General features: G+C 37.4%; 1 long non-coding RNA gene across 1 annotated transcript; it reads left to right on the top strand.

Moving 5' to 3' along the window:
* Nucleotides 1-6990: 6990 nt before the first annotated feature.
* On the top strand, nt 6991-7626 carry LOC128601444 (uncharacterized). Its single transcript, XR_008384710.1, has 2 exons — nt 6991-7095; nt 7333-7626. It is a non-coding gene; the product is annotated as an uncharacterized LOC128601444 (long non-coding RNA).
* Nucleotides 7627-10618: the final 2992 nt, after the last annotated feature.

Below are 10618 nucleotides of genomic sequence, written 5' to 3'. Positions count from 1 at the left end.
ATGCAACAAATTAGCTTTCAATTAAATTGGACCTTTTTATTATCAGCAATATTGCCCTAAAACAATTTCAGACCCAGTGATCGAGAAAATTTTAATGCACTTGTGTGAGCTTAATTTCCACATACAACACACAGTTCCTTTTTATATGCAACAGCTGTGCAAACTTTTGAAAGAAATCAGGCATCTCCATTAAAAAATAAAAAAAAAATACACCAAATTATTCCCAATACATGTAGATGCTCAGAATTATATGATCAGAAAAGCATACTGAAATGTAATTTATTACCATATCAACAAAACAAACCCCAAATTGTGTTGCCTCCTCTAAGGCCTCTTCCAGTTTTTTCTATGTGCAGAGGAAGACACCTATATTTTCCTGTTCCTCTTTTCTCTGACTTTCAAGTACCTGTGTATCTGCTGTCGATCTTTGTGTTTGGGATCTTAATAATGAATGATAAACGATCGACAGAACCTGGCTGTCTGGTTCCTGTCTTGATTTAGGCTAACAGCTGTTACAGATTAGGATAGTTTGTTAATAATTATTACACTACTGTTTTCCTTGCACTTGGCTCATGACTTGACTTTCAGGTTTGAAGGAAAAAAAGAATAATGCTTATTAACAGACACATTGTTCCTTTGGACCTTAAGATCTTAGTGCATAATAGATCTTTTGTTTAAAAGCTTCTGAATCCTAACAGAGCAATTCTCTTTCAGTTTTAGAGAGGATTTAATGCACAAAACTGTCACATTGTTTGAGCAGATTACATAAATGAAGAGGCATGACCTGTCACTGACACACACACGTTTTCCTGCTGCTTGAGTTGCATGAAACCAATCTGTTCTATTCTGCTGGAGTGCAAATTGTGAGTGATTCATGTCCAAATGGCACTGTAGGATTCATAATGCCTGTTACACAGCCTAGATATCTAATGACTCAAAATATCTTAATGACTTTAAATGCTCTAAATTGCTACAGCACTGACAATGTGTCACCTTTGTGTCGAGAATAACTTATCAGTCGCTCTGAGCTATGTTAAATTCACCTGGATGACTGAAAACAATCATAGTCACTTCAAAAGGGTTTCTCTGCTGCTTTCTCTGGAGGCTTTCACCGTAACACACTGTTGTGTGTTTTCCTAAATATATCAAATTGTGTTAAATTGGGTGTGCTTGAGCATAAAAACACTAAATACTGCAGTGCTTCATCCTTTATAGACTGGATTTCAAGAGTCCTGCTCTATAGGTTTCTATTAAGAACAGGAACATGGGATCAAAGCTGTTCTGGGTGTTCTGGTAATTCAGATATCTGCTGAGTCACAAAATGTGAAGCAGATCGCACACACAGAAAGGTCCAGAAGCCTTTCTAATCTGAAAGTTTGCTACTACACGCTCTCAGAATTTTAATGCTCACAAATGCTGTTTTGAATTTTCATTCACTTTTTCCTCTTTTCCTCTTATTGGGACTCTTCTGTAGAGTCAGCACTGATGACTGAGTCTAACAGACAATAAAAAAAGACTGATGATGGCTGAGTGATGGCTAGACTGACTAGTCTGCCTTATGAGGAACACAGTTGGCCTCATAAACACAGTTCTTCAAAACAAACAATACTCAGTATATGCCATTAATCCTTGTGTTTCATGTGATGTCACACTGTATAATCGCCGACATTTACAGTACAGTGGATCCTCCCTGTCATGCTGCCTTATAGCTGAGTTAGCTGGCTAGCTACGTATGGGACAACAGGGAAGTTTATTTCAGCAGCAGTTATTGCAAACATTATGAAAAGTTAATTTATATCTACTTTCGCTCACAGTGTTTTTTCCTCCTGGTGAAATACCCTGGTGTTTTTGTAGGCGTCTGTGCTCTTAAATTTTTTGAGACATGCTTTGAGGGCATGTGTATGAAATATAAAGTATACTGTATAACCCTTGGTCTTTTTCCAATACTCAACTGTTCAGTTTTGGTGAACCTGTGCCAACTGTAGCCTCAGAGTTCTGTTCATGGCTGACAGACATAGGACCCATGTACTCCTCTGCTCCTGTAGCCCATCTGCCTCAAGGTTAGGCATGTCTTGCATTCTGAGATGCTTTTTTGCTTAACAAGTTTGTGAGTGGTCATTTGAGTTACTGTAGTCTTCCTGTCACCTCAAACTAGTCTGGCATTTTTCCTCTTCGGACATGAATGAGTGTGTGTACCAGTGTTCCTATTAAAGTTGCCAGTGAGTGAGCGTATCAGGACAACACAAATTTACATAAGTTACATAAAAATCAACAGTCTGTTTCATTGGCTTTGTCGATATTATCTTTCTTTGACCTCCAGTTAAGTCTGGGATGTGCAGCGAAGCCAGAAATTCATTCCTAAATATGTAGCAGAAACAGACTGTAGCAGAAACATCACGTGACTGAAATGCTAGGATATATCACTTGATTTATGTGCAATAGATTAATTTCTAAGAAATTAATATCAAGACTCTGACAGTGTTTAAGTGCTGGATTACTGTATGTGAGAGTTACACTAGCGAGCGACAAAGCGTCAGGCAACCATTCATTTTCTAGACATGATTTCAGTGACAGCAGCATGCGGCAGTGCGACAAGTGACATGCGAGTTTATGCAAATTTAGTATGACTTAGTAGTAGACTTCATGCAAATTAAAGTGGAATAAAGTGACAAATACAAACTATTGGCTCATAGGAAATGCTTGGGACAACATTGTTTCATTGTCCACTCACAACTTTAGTTCCTACCTGCAATTAGTTCCTACGTAACTGCTGTGTATCCTGGCATATTTTATTCAGTCTCTCCTCCAATACTCCCATAAAACTTTTATGGAATAAGTTGCTGACATTAGTCTAAAGGTCAGTAGTCATGTCATGATATGTGGCATAAGCATACAGTTATTATTAGTTTATATATATATATATATATATATATATATATATATATATATATATATATATATATATATATACACAACCCCAATACAAAAAAGTTGGTGCGCCGTGTAAAATGTAAATAAACGTAAATAATGACAGAATGCAATGATTTGCAAATCTCATGAGCCCATACAGTATTCACAATAGAACATAGAAATTATATCAAATGTTTAAACTGTTTTGCTCATTTTTACCAAGGGTGCAAATTAGATATGTCACGAGAACCGATACTTCGGTACCAAGTCGGTACTTGATTTTCTGCAGTAGCGTGAGCACCGTTTGTAACGAAAGTACCAAAAGTACCGCGGCTGCAATTCTTCCGGACCTGAAGTGGGCAGCAAATACGCACAAGTGTTTTAGTCGGTCCACAAGTGGTGAAGAAGAAGAACAACAACTACAAGCACACGGGAAACACTACAGAAGTTTGGCTTAGCTTAACAAGTTTAGCTCCGCCCCGACTCGTTGAGAGGAAAGCTAGTATCGGTTTCCGGTGTGCAACCGATGCTATCGTTCATTTCAAACAAAGCGAGGAAACACCTGGTATTTGGCAAAGCACCTGAAAGACGGTCCTATATTATATTTGTTTGAGGCAGCCAGCATTGTAGCCGTGAAACCAGCTAACGTTATGCTCCATGTAATGTTAGCGATAGCCTGTTATTTGTTAACGACGCTAACGCATTGCAGTGTTATAAACCACCTCCTAATGGGCCACCATGCATCGCCATTCAGCCCGTGTCCTGTCAGCTAAATGTAGCCTAATGTCACTAATAATTATTCAAATGTTCATGCTTTTAATAAATCTTTTTGGTCTGCCACCATATCAGTGAATTTAAACTAATGCTTGCATTCAGAGTATAAGGGGTGTGTGTGTGTGTGTGCGCGCGCGTTTAGGAGTGTACCTCCGGAGACTCATTGTCAGACAGTGTTTGATAACTAAAATACCCTCCCCCTCTCTCTCCCCCTCTCTCTCTCCCCCTCTCTCTCTCCCTCTCTCTCTCTCCCCCTTCCTCTCCCCCTCTCTCCCCCCCCCCCCTCTTTGCCAGTATCAGCCAGAGGAGGATGTCCTCCAGGAGAGTTTTTTTATTTTATTTTTGTAAGTTTATTTTTATACCACACCGTGGTATCGACTTTGGTATCGAGTATCGTGCACTTTTGGTGGTATCGGTACCGACTACTAGATTTTTGGTATCGTGACATCCCTAGTGCAAATATTAGTGGAGGGCACAGTATTCGAAGCAGTACTCTTATTGACTCAAAGCTGTAGGAATGACACAATTAAACCAATGAGAAAAGGGGAGAAAAACCCATTGGTCGTTAAGCATATGGGAAGTGGCATGGCAGAAAATTAACTCAAAAAAGTCTTTTATTCATTGGGCATATATAAAAAAAACTTATAGCAAGTGTGTAGAAATCACAGAATTCAAATGAGCTCAGAGAGCACAGAACCAGCACTGAATAATTCCATAAAATCAATAAATAGTTTAATATATAGTGTCCACCGTATCCAGCATTTATTTTTGTTTTACTTGTTTGTCTGTTCTTTGGCCAAGATACTCACATGACATCGCATTTCTGCAACACTTTGTCTCAGTTTGCACCTTGTGATACACCATGCATCGCACGGGCCATTTCTTGTATTTGGATCGATTCAGTGTCGAATCACTTTCTAACTGCAATCAAACCAAGTTTGCTTGGAAGCGGATTGATATCACTTCTCTCAGGCAGCCTCAAATCAGTTAGTTCAAGTCTTTGAGTTTTCTCACCTGTCTAAATAAATCTCACCAAGGGGGAAAATGTACCAGGGATCGATTTAAACAAACTAAACACTGCATATGTGAAAACCATTTGTCTTTAAGAAATGAAAAAATAAAATAAAATAAAATTATAATAATAAAAAATTCAGTGTGTTTGAAATGTACTTGTTAAATATCTAGTATTGTTATAATATTTTAGTTATGTCACTCTAGTAACTAATAAACGGACATGTACAGTACTATTGTTATAGTATTATTAGGTATTTTGATCTAGTAAATAATAAATTGGTGATTGAGTGTATACTGATTTTAGTTTAATATGAGGATTTTTATCTACATTCTACAAAATAAATCTGTCTCAGTTTGAAAGATGACATTTTTGTTACTTTTTGAGAAATATTGGGACCTAATTGATAGTAGAGCCTCTGTTCAATAGCTTTTTGTGGCAGTATTTACATGACCGGAAACAATTCAGGGGTGTCCGATTTGCCTGGGCGATGCAATGGGAAATTCAAAATGATAGATCATTCTAATTAAAGAGTGCAGAGCTTTTCAAATCCCAGATGTGGAGGTACATCTCATAGTCATTTGGCTTCCTGCAGTAGCTGATAAGGGGAATGTTCAGTCTCAGAGGCCGATTTGCCTCAAACATCACTGTGATGGAGGAGAGCACTGTTCAGGGAAGCTTGCTTAAGTGACTGGAATTAATGAGGTCCTAATGTATGGTTGTGTTCCATAGCACACCATGTTTGAATATTATTCAAACACAACAAAACATAGCATGTATTAGTAATGAAATGCCTGTGTAGATGACCTTGCAGCAGGGAATAAAGCAATACAGTGAGAGCAATAGCAGTGGCCAGCATAACATTACTAAATGTATGAACATTTTTTTTTTTTTTGGAATTTGGGTAGAAAATCATGTTTGAATGCACCACATAATCTGTGTTTTCATCAAAGTCTTGTGCGTTAAAGATGGATTTTCCTCTTATTGAGAACAGTAAAATGTCGCAGTCACAAGTTTGAATCCAAGGGATTCAAAAAGAACATAATTGTCCCTGTTAGAGTGAAGCCAACCAATTGTGGGCATCTGTCAGTTCATGTGTACAGAAGATGGCAGTTAAATTCTCCTCAAAGTGTGTTCAGCTGCCTTGTGACACATTGCATGCACAGCAGGTCAAAACGATGTGCTGACAGAGCTGTACATGTGCTGGAGGAGATGTGTTAAGGTGCACTCACACATACAGCGACTCGTAGCGACAAAGTGACCAGAGACCTTTCATTTTCAATGAGAGCTGGTGATGTCTGGCGACACGAGCAACAGCGACCGCTGGCCAGTAGATGTGGGTGTGTCCAGCGACGAAGTTAAGAAACTGTATGCAAATTTGGAGTGACTTGGTGCACTGACTACCAGTGGGAGTGAAGATAGTATAGCACACGTGATCCATTGCCTCCCATGATCTCTAGCTGGAGTAGCGCCATTGCGGCAATCTGCAATTAGCTTACGGTGTTAGTACGCTTAAAGCAAATAAATAATAATAATAATAATAATAATAATAATAATAATAAACATAAATAATAATAATTCCTATCCTGGGTGAAACGTCTGTCCTGGCACTGCTTCGGCGCCCGGGACCAAGGCCAGACGTTTCACCCAAGATAGGAGCTACACCAGGATTTTGCTCAACTGCAACAAAAGTGAGTGTGTTTCATTATTATTATTATTATTATTGTTGTTATTATTATTATTATTATTATTATTATTATTATTATTATTATTATCATTATTATTATTATTTTGCTTTAAATGTGCTAAGGTCATAAGCTAAGCTAAGCTAATGGTCGCAGATAGATGGCCGCAATGGCAAAAAGCACACACTGGTGCTCCTTCATCTCCTGGGATATGATGAATATATACCAGGGGTTCCCAAACTTTTCCAGGGCAAGGCGTCTTTAAAACGTCAAAGATGTCTTTAAAACACATTAAAAATACAGAATTCTGAATATATCCCCCCTTTTTATTATTAATAATTACATCTTACATCTTTACATCACATTAGGAATTGATTGTGTGTGTGTGTGGTTGTCTGAGAGTGAGAATTTACTTTTCACACCAAATTGTTGAGGCCCCCCCGGGCGCCCCCTGGCGGCCCCCACTTTGAAAACCACTGCTATATACAGTACACTGGTGAGTTTTATATACAAATGTTCTCCCTCCAGAATGTTTCATTTTAACGTCAAGAAAACTGGTTTGTTCTCAAACATGGAATTCTAGTTGCACCACCACCCGTGTTACTATGGCAACCAGTAACAGGAACGCCTACTGGCGACTTCATAGTACAGCGACTGGCGACTTGCAGCGATAAAAATCGCTGTGTGTGAGGGCACCTTTAGTCCTCAACCCAGGTTGGTTGCTCCTGTTACTTGACTTTTATGCATTACGCTAAGAGATAACAGGAAAAGATAACATTACCAAAGACAAACGGTATTTTTTGCACTCCAAAGAAAACTAGACATGGGTGCTGGTTTTAAACAGCTCCTTAGTTTATGCACTGTCATTACAGAATTGTTGGAATTTATATGAGACATATGAGCTCTGATAAAATGTTTATAATGAATGTATTCATTTTTGTCTTGATGCAGGTTTTTGAACAGATTTTTGATCTCACAGGAGGAAAGCTGTCATCAGATTCGACTAATTAGTCTAAAAGTGAATTGATTAATCCACTGCAGAAACAACATGCAAAACTACATGACCACCAACCAGTGTCATGTCTGCATTAACAGAATAAAACTCCATTATGCATGATCACATTAATAATTAAGTTAATAAATAAAACGAATGAGCAGTGTAATTGGACAGTTACACATTTGTTCTTATTTCATCTTTGCGCTCCAGCATGTTGGATTTGAAATTAAATTATTAGGATATAGTGACAGTCTGCTTTATGTCAAACTTTTATTTACAGCTATTTTAGCTAATCAATAAAAACATACCTTTTTAAACTTACTGTTATATTTCAGGAAACCGTGAGTAAAAGGACAATGTCATATTTAACACAATCTTAAATAATCTTGTGTTTAGTATTAGGTTCCAAATCATTTTTTTTAATCTGCCTGACATTTGTGATTATTATTCATCTCTGAAAGTTGGGTATCTTCCTCAATGACGCTTTGCAAGGTCGGTAAAGCAGCTGTCTTCATTCTGGTCTTTAGGAAGTGAAATACTGGGGTTCAGGGTGGGTGATTTATTCAGCCAGTCAAGAACGTTCCACATTTGGCTCTGAAATCTCTGTAGTTGTGGTAGCAGCATAACTGAGGTCAGTTTGTTGTATGCCTAGATAAAATCTACTGAGTTCTGAGGCTTTGGGTTGGATCTCTTCAATTATGATACGCGTTCAATTCAGAATTTATAACAACAACAGAGACGACATGTTCATGCCCAAGACTTTAATGCCGGTACTTCCACTATGTTTCACATATGAAATAGTGTGCTTTTGTTTAAGAGCAGGTCCACTTTTCTACAATCCATCCAGTAATGGTCAATCTCCACTGAATTTATCCATTTTAATTGTCCGACAAGACTGGCATGGACAGTCCAAAGATTAAAAACTGTCACTATCCAGCTATTTGTTCACTATATGCATGTATATATGCATAATACTCACACAGTATTTGTTTTTATCCAGGAATATACTGCACATGTGATTACCCACTCAGGATTTTATAAAGGTGCTTATAAAACTATGTATGAAATTATATATAATTATATAGACTTATATAACTGTAGTAGATTTTTTTCCTCCTCTGTTCACAGGAATTTGCTACCGTCACATTTTATAAAGTGTGATTCTCAGCCTTCAGAGTAAGGCTGGCCAAACTAAACTGTGACTTGTGTGATTATTTCATGCTGTGCAGTATTTTATCCTTTTCCAAAGGTCTAAACACTGTCCTTTGCCAAACTACATTTGTGGATTTAGTGACTCTTTTTATTCAGTCTAATCCAGTGCTTAGTTTGTAAATCTACAGGACCCGGAACACTAAGAGGGTAGTGATCCGGCAGGTTGGGAGGCACGTCAAAGGTCATGGTTCTTGAACTCACAGACATGTAAAAATGTTTCCAGTATCTCACGTAGTCAATGATATTCAATGCTTATAGGTAGGCCTATGTAATTGATCACATTGGTTCAAATTAAGCTCTATTCTAATCCCAAATTAATAATAATTTAATTAAGAGTGATTCAGTTATATTCAGTGCTTTAAATGGGCTGGTGCACACTTTGGTACTCTGTATTTTGCTTTTTCGAGTAGTGGATACATTTTGTTTTTGCTCTGGCTCTGCTTACATACAGTACTCCTGGTACTCCACTTTACCCATGCATAGCTTTATGATAATTATAACAACAGTATTCTTGGTGTACAGCAAAACTAAGTGGATATTAAGTTCTTAGCATGTAGAAAGTGTGATTGTGAGATGTCAGTTGAACAAGCGTAGCATAATGCGATGGAACAGGTTTTTTCAGCCTCTATTGCTCTAGTGTGAACTTGTTAGGCATAATGCATATTGCATGCATCGAAACAGCGTTCTGGTATAATTAAGCCTGAATGGAACCAAAGCACTTAAAACCAAAATTGCTGGATATTTTAATATTTTTTAAATGATTGGGTAGTTCAAAAATGGGCAGTTTCGTGTTTTGTTCACTGCAGAGCTTCAAAATTACTTAACGGTGTCCTAAAACTGGTAATACATACTCTAACATGGCAAAAAGGGGAGTAACTTGTTTTTCCCCCCTCACTTCATATTTAATATCCATTTATAATCGATATGAATGAAGTTTTCATTAAAGCGAAAAGCATTAACCCTGCCCATCAGTATGTCATTAATCAATGGAAGCTTCATAAAAATACTAGTTTGTCATATGCTAGTCCACTCCTATGTCTGTCTGGGTTTTTCAGCACTGCGTTACAGGCTTTCTAACGTCTGTGTCTTATTAGTTTATTGTATTTAAGCTCTTTAAATAGTTAATCTTTGTGTCTTGTCATTATTTAAGTGTGTATTTCTAAGCTGTAACCAATGTGTATTTACCCCTATCAACTATTTGCCTGTTTGTCTACAGTAGCCTGTTATGTGTATTTTTACTCTGTTTTTGAACCTGAGGCAGTGTGGAAAACTGATCTCTGGTCCACCTGTAAATGGTGGCCTGGGGTTTGCTCCCTGTGATACTGTCACTGTGTTACTTAAATGAGGTCATCTTCCTAGTGGGAGTCCGTGCACTAAGATTACGGCACTGAATGCAGGTCTAATCGCAGCATGCATCTCTAAAAATCTTTTTAAGAGAGAAAGAACAATTGTTTGGAAGTGCTCTAGCATTAGACACACCACACACCCAACAACAACCGCTGTTCATTATGGTTTGAATTAGGCCTGCAACTAACGATTATTTTCATAATCGATTAGTTGGCTGATTAATTTTTTCGATTAATTGATGAATCGGGGGGGAGGCAAACTTCCAGTATATATTTTTTCATTTATTTAAAATTAAATCCACAAACTGAGTGTTACAAATATAAACTTAAGACTAAAACTTTACACAACTGTTTATACAATTATACAAGACTGAAAAGAACCCAATACACACAGACACACACCAGAATATATATTATTAATTTAGGACTGTAGTTTAATTCTTTCTTAAAAATGTTTAAATAATATTATATATATATATATATATATATATATATAATATTATTTAAACATTTTTAAACTTTCATACGGACACCATGCAATTACACCACGGACCACTAGGGGTCCGCGGAAACACTGCACTAGACGGTAGAGTACAAAGTACATAGTGTAAGTGTACAGTACTGCATTTGGGACACAACTTTAGTATTTACGCTCCGAAGCGTGTTTTCGGAACAGAAGTAA

Source organism: Ictalurus furcatus, chromosome 25 (assembly GCF_023375685.1).
Source record: "Ictalurus furcatus strain D&B chromosome 25, Billie_1.0, whole genome shotgun sequence".
NCBI lineage: Eukaryota > Metazoa > Chordata > Actinopteri > Siluriformes > Ictaluridae > Ictalurus > Ictalurus furcatus.
Note: the sequence above shows the minus strand (reverse complement) of the source record. Positions and strands in the feature narration are given on the sequence as shown.